Source organism: Bubalus bubalis, chromosome 4 (assembly GCF_019923935.1).
Source record: "Bubalus bubalis isolate 160015118507 breed Murrah chromosome 4, NDDB_SH_1, whole genome shotgun sequence".
NCBI classification, from domain to species: domain Eukaryota; kingdom Metazoa; phylum Chordata; class Mammalia; order Artiodactyla; family Bovidae; genus Bubalus; species Bubalus bubalis.
The window spans coordinates 86,562,004-86,568,987 of record NC_059160.1 but is presented as its reverse complement, the minus strand read 5'-3'; the positions used below and the strand labels follow the sequence as shown (position 1 = coordinate 86,568,987).

At 39.6% G+C, this 6,984-nt stretch overlaps 1 long non-coding RNA gene across 2 annotated transcripts in view; it reads left to right on the top strand.

Annotated features, from left to right (window-relative positions):
• The first annotated feature begins 5,733 nt into the window (after nucleotides 1-5,733).
• LOC112584584 overlaps nucleotides 5,734-6,984 on the top strand; it is a 69,940-nt gene continuing 68,689 nt past the window's right edge. Inside the window, exon 1 of one of the 2 annotated variants that reach the window (XR_006550569.1) lies at nucleotides 5,734-6,572. This is a non-coding gene — a long non-coding RNA (uncharacterized LOC112584584). The remainder of the gene's footprint in view (nucleotides 6,573-6,984) is intronic. The other variant, XR_006550568.2, reaches the window with a different exon arrangement.

The window sequence follows — 6,984 nt, the reverse complement described above, 5'->3', positions numbered from 1 at the left end:
CTACGTGTTAGTTCTGGGCGACAGTGCAGCAGAGTCAGGTTTCAGACAGAATTCCTGAAATCTTGACCACTGGGCCCCAGAAAGAAACCCATCTGTTTGAGCCTGATTGCATTTGTTTACATTTTGCATTTTTCTTGCAAGAAAATACATAGTTATTTTGGCCATGTTGTGCCCACTAAAATCACAGAATGTGTTCCAATACCTTTAATGTCCACCATGAAAAGAACAAATTTATTACTTTTCCACAGCTCCCCAGAGGGTTTTCTCAGAACGTAAAAACAAAATTTTTTTATTAATAAGCTAACACACAGAGAGAGAAAGAAGCCAAAAAGGGGGCAATGAAAAAATGCTCATCAATGATTAATTTTGACCTTACTATAAAATTCTTTAAGTCTGTTTCTGTCTTGATTTACTGATAAGGAAAAGGATAGCTTTATCTAGGAATTTCCAAGTATCTTTTTGCATTTTTGCCTTGCTCGGTAGCTCTGCTGGATTGTTAGAGGCTGACGACAGCACTGCACTGATAAAGCCACAGTGAGAAAAAGTACCATGACTGATGATCAATGTCCGCCATGGGTGCAAGAAGGAAAAGGGTGGATTACATGCCATCAATTATTCTTGCCATTTGGCCTTCATTCACATTTCTCCTGGTAACTGAACCCAGATTTTTCCAAACCAGCCCATATACTCTGGGCTCAGAGCAGAGCATAAAACCAGGACCAGGTCTTTTGCTCCACTAAGCTAACAGTAGACCAGACTCATAAGACCAAGCTAATCTGTGTTTCCTGTTCTCTGAATCGTAATGACAGGGTTTAATAACCTTATCAAAGCCAATAACACTTCAGTAGGAGATGCTACAGTAAGGACTCTCACTTTTTCTGCAGAATTTCAGCTTGGAAGGATTTTGTAGTTCCTAGTATATATCTTGCAACCCTGAAAGAAGATTTCTCCTGTGAACGAATTCAGCCCAGAGGAAGTGGAATCAAAATTTACAAGAATAACCCTCCATGGCTGCACCACTGAGTCCTATTTAAAGTCATACCTGAAATCACATATCTGCCTTGCCTAAGCTACTTTGGGTCAGATATTCTATTACTTGTAATCAGATGAATCCTAACTGATATGGCCATTAATTCTATTTCCTGCCCTGGCTACAACCTTTGCATCACGCTTAGCTGATTCAGTCATGTCCGACTCTTTGTTATCCCACGGGCTGTATAGCCTACCAAGCATCTCTGTCCATGGGATTTTCCAGGCAAGAATACTGGAGTGAGTTGCCATGCCCTTCTCCAGGGGATCTTCCTGACCCAGAAATCAAACCTATGTCTCTTACATCTCCTGCATTGACAGGAAGGTTCTTTATCCCTAGTGCCACCTGAGAAGCCCAGCTATAACCTTTAACCAGTATGTTTTAAAATTAGTTTACCTAAGGAAAGCACCAAAAAAAAAAAAAAAAATGAGGGTGAATATTTGTTGATAGAATGTTAGGGGGGCTTTTCACAGTTTGGGGGTCCCAAAAGGTCAAAAAATTTCTATGCACTCTGTACCTGAAAAATATAGGCTTCACAAAAAAGTATCTGGACCATCCTTACTCCATCCACTGGCCTGGACATCCTCACTCCACACTGAGAAATCAGAAGTGATTGGACAGCACAAGAAGGAATCCCTAGAATATGAAGCTGTTCTGCAGAAGAACCTCGATACAATTAATGAATGTTTCCTGAGCACTTGCCGGGCCCCAGGTCAAGGATCTGAGTCTATAAGGGATGAAGATAAAGTATAATCTCATCAGGGAACTTACCTTGGCCACCTGATCAGCATTCCAACAGTGCTGATTCCAGCCCTTGTGCGAGAAGTTAGTTTGTCCAGATCATCAATGTTCCATGTGTATGGGTAGAGAACACACACTAGAGGTATTTTTTCATTCTTAGTAATTCACTTGAGCATGCACAGTGCTCTGTGAAGAAAGAGAAATTTCTTCTTTGCCTTTGCATCACCAGAAATTTACCTTGCAGAGGGAGGGTTTCCTGACAAGTTTAGGTTTGCCTCAGTCTCATCAGGGATTGTTCTCAAAGGTACTGATGTCAGAAGCTCCCAACACTCTTTCCCCATAAAGACTATGAAGACCAAGAGAAGCAACAGCTCCCTCTAACACTTCTCTCAGTGCACTTCTGTATACTCTTCTAACTCCCTAAACTACACCTCTATCTCACATCCTCTTCCTGATCATCAAGTTGTGAAGACTACTGAAAACCTCTACTTGCTATCACATGATCATTTAAAGCATACCATGCCAGAACTCACCACACAGAACTCACTATCCTCCCTGTCTTGCCCCTCCCCGTTTCAGAGACCGACTCTGTTGTTCACTGGCTTGTCCATGCCAGCAGCCTGAATCTGTCCTTGTCCCACTCTTTATTCCTCACTACCCATTTCTCATCAAACAATACACTATTTTTTTAAAGTTTTTATTGAAGTATAATTCATTTATAATATTGTGTTAGTTTCAGATGTACAGCAAAGGGATTCAGTTACATATATATGTGTATTCTTTTTATTCTTTTCCATTATAGTTTATTACAAGATTTTGAATATAGTTCCCTGTGCTGTAGAGTAAATCCTTGTTGTTTACCTGTTTCACATATGGTAGTGTGTTATCTGTTAAACCCACACTCCCAATTTATCCCTACCCCCTCTTTCCCCTCTGGCAACCATAAGTTTGTTTTCTATGTTTGTGGGTCTGTTTCCGTTTTGTAAATTAGCTCATTTATATCATTATTTTAGATTCCACATATAAGCTGTATCATATAATATTTTTTTCTCAGTCTAGCTTACTTCACTTAATATGATAATCTTTAGTTCCATCCAAATTGCTGAAAATGGCATTATTATTTTCTTTTTATGGTTGAGTAATACCTGCAGTGCAGGAGACCTGGGTTCCTGCATTGGGAAGATCCCCTGGAGAAGGAAATGGCAACCCCCTCCAGTATTCTTGCTTGGAAAATCTCATGGACAGAGGAGCCTGGCAGGCTAAAGTCCATGGGTTTGCGAAGAGTCGGACACAACAGAAGCGACTAACACTAATATTCCACTGTGTGTGTGTGTCTCTCACACACATACATCTTCTTTACCTTTTCATCTGTTGATAAACTGGCTGCTTCCATGTCTTAGCTCTTGTGAATAGTGCTGCTATGAACATTGGGATGCGTGTATTTTTTCAAATTAGAGTTTTCATCTTTTCTGGATATATGTGCAGGAGTAGGATTGCTGGGTCAGATGGTAGCTGTATTTCTAGTTTTTTAAGGAAACTCCATGCTGTTTTCTGTAGCAGTTGTACCAATTTACATTCCCACCAACAGTATAAGAGGGTTCTCTTTTCTCCACACCCTCTCCAGCATTTATTTGTATAGACTTTTTGATGATGGCCATTCTGACCAGAGTGAGGTGATACCTCATTGTAGTTTTAATTTGCATTTCTCTAATGATTAGCAATGTTGTACATCTTTTGATGTTAGCCATCTGTATGTATTCTCTCATTTTTTGATTGGGTTGTTTGTTTTTTTGTTATTGAGTTGTTTATACAACACATCCTATTGAGCTCTTGTTTATATCTGCTTTCACTAGCACTACTTTGGTTCAGCCCCCTGCTCTCTCTCTTCAGTTCAGTTCAGGGGCTTAGTCACGTCCAACTCTTTGTGACCCCATGGAGCTCTCTCTCTTGCATTCCTGTTATTCTCCTAACTCATTTCCCCACTGCTAGCCTTATCTTCTCTGATTCAGCCTCAGAGTAATTTTTATAATTAAAAAGTATTACCATGTAGCCCCCATTTAAAACACTTCAATCAGTTCTCATTGTCCTCCATATAAAGTCCCTAGCATAACTCACCATGCCTTTCATTATTTGACCTCTGCTTATCTCTCACTTCAAGGATCGCCCACCTTATTCTCCATAATCCCTACGGTTCTAATTGCAGCTCTTCAAACAAAAATGCCTTCTATTGTCTCTGGGATTTTGAACGTTTCTGGATGATATATTCTTTTATTGCTTTCTATCTGTTCTCTCTCCCAGCTTCAAGTTCTTCAGTTTCTTACCTTTTTTCTGCTTGTGAAAAGTGAAAGTGTTAGTCTTTCAGTCGTGTCTGACTCTTTGTGATTCCATGGACTGTAGTCCACCAGGTTCCTGTGTCCATGGAATTCTCCAGGCGAGAATACTGGAGTGGGTAGCCATTCCCTTCTCTAGGGGATCTTCCTGACCCAGGGACCTAACTCAAGTCTCCTGCATTACAGGCGGATTCTTTACTGTCTGAACCACTTCTTTCAGAAAGACTTTCCCGGCATCCAGACTGTGCTGATATCCCTGAAATGTACTCCCATAAGGTGCGCAACTAATCCTACAACTCAAACCCACTGAACTGAATTGCCTCTTAGACTGTAAACTCTTTGGGAGCCAGAACTATGACAAGTATATTATTGAGTTCCTGATGATTAATACAGAGACAACACAAACAGGACATCAAAAAAGATGGATCAAATCAAAGAATGAATTACCAAGGACTCTTGAGTACCCATAGGTGAAGCAAAGAAAATACACATATCTGGATTTTGATGTCACATAGCATTTTAGTTTGTATGTTTACTCACTAAATATGTGTTCTATGTTGTTTCCCATTTATCACACGTCTATTCCAATGACCTTGTGAAGCATCTGACAGGAGAGTGAAAATAACGTTTCTCAAAACTAATGACCTGATGTTGCAATAATTTCTCCCCACAACTATGCTAACCATAGCTATGGAATGTGTAAGAAACCGCCTGGTTTTTTACTATGTGTATACGTATACATATATATATATATATATATATATATATATATACACATATACATATAGCTACATCCAAGTAGAACTTGAAAGCTGTAATTTCTGAGTTCAATGCCTTCCATGGTGGCTGCCCAGCTACAGTCAGTCACATGAGTTGTCCCTCCCAGGGCCCTGCCCATGGTGGTGGCAGGCCCCTAGAAGCCAGGTCTGAGCTGTGTGGTCCTGCCCCTGTAACCTCAGCTCATTGATCCAAGGTGGGCACAGACCCACACTGGCCTAATAAGACTTTTTCTCCCAAGAACTGGGAATCTGGTGTTAACCTGGTGTCTGGAGAACTGAGTCATTTGACATGATCTCTTTAAAGTTCCATGGTGCCTCCCCTTCCCAAGGCCTCCCTGGACAACTCTTGCTTACACCCTCTGAGAGTTCTCAGAATTGTTTCAATAAACCTCTTTTGCTGCCTTGCATATAGGATTGTCATTCCCATCTTTCTAAATTCCATATATATTTGTTAATACACTGTATTGGTGTTTCTCTTTCTGACTTACTTCACTCTGTATAATCCAGTTTAATCCACCTCATTGGAACTGACTCAAATGTGTTCTTTTTTATAGCTGAGTAATATTCCATTGTGTATACACACCACAACTTCCTTATCCATTCGTCTGCTGATGGACATCTAGCTGTTGTAAAGCTTGCTGCAATGAACATTGGGGTGCATGTGCCTCTTTCAATTCTGCTAAAACCAACCTTTTTGATCAGGCACAGATCTCTAATTAGTTGAAAACAAGGTGACCAACAATCAATGTTTAAACATAACTTTCAATATGTTATTTATTGACACAAAGACAAGAACAGAAACTCAAATTCCAGAAGTTTTAGTATTTGACTTTAAAAACAAACATCCCCCCCCCAGAATCTTCCCTCTGTTTTTTTTTTAATAAATATACAAATTAAGAAGAGATTAAGTTTTAATAAATGTTCAGCCACAGTAACAGAAGAAAGTATCTTTTTGTCACCAGCAACCAGCACCTGTCCAGTTTTTCCAAGCCCGCTTGTTGGCAGTTCTCATGATCTCTATAGCAAATGAACTTCTAGCAATACTCCCTAAGAGTAGCAGTAGACTATACAAGTAGCCAAAATTGTCTTGAAAGGCTTTGTGAATGAGTGGATATCTTTCTGGGTTAACACTCAGAGTCCCAGAGAAAGGGAATTTACCACAGACATCCGAAAGATGCAGCTGCTCTTTCCGCTAAGAGAGATCATGAATGCCCAAAGCTTTTGAAACCTTAATTATTCGGTTAAATTTAGGGAAATTGATACTACCAAAAAGTCCCAGCAAATCTAACTGAATGTACTTCAGAGAACAGTGATACTGGCTGAAAACCATGGTTTACATTCCATCTTCAAAGTGAGATAATGCAAGAATGCCAAAAATTCAACAGAGCCTTCTCAAGTAACAATCTTGTCCTTGAGAGAGCACTGGGATTCTGAGCTGTGGAATTTTCCACTCATTTATTCTTTCATTTTTCATCTTCCTTTGCCTTCAAGTGTCAATTGGCTCCTCTCAGTCACAGCTGTACAAATCACAGGACCCCTTTTTTTTTAATTGGCAGAAGACATATACATTATTCATCTATTCATTTCTATCTAATGGAAATCCAAAAAAGACAATTTTATTTTCCAACAAAACATTTAAAGCTGCTTTTCCCCCCATGAGAAACGAGACAGAAGACTCCATCCATGGTCTATGTAAGTAAAAAACTTTTTGCCTATTAAAGCATGTATGAATTTGATTTTATTAAAATGTAAGACTGCTTTTTTTCCTGTTATGCTTCATAGTACTTGTACATAACTATGTAGCAAATTCAATGTTTTTCTTAGCTTGTGAAACCTTAGTACCATAATAATACCAAGAACACTCTGTGCTTTTTCCAGCAAATATTGACTTAAGAGGGCACTTTGTTTACACGTATGCTACATCCTTGATAGAAAGCGTGTACGTATTGCGTTGTGGGATGTGTTTTTCTCTAACTGTAAATACAATGAAGCAGAAAAGTCAAGTAGTGACTCTACATCAAGTCATTACCTTGGCCCCTGGGTTATTGATTGAACTGGAATGCAGGTTAAGGTCATGGTGACTCTCGTTTCGCAGGCTCCTCTG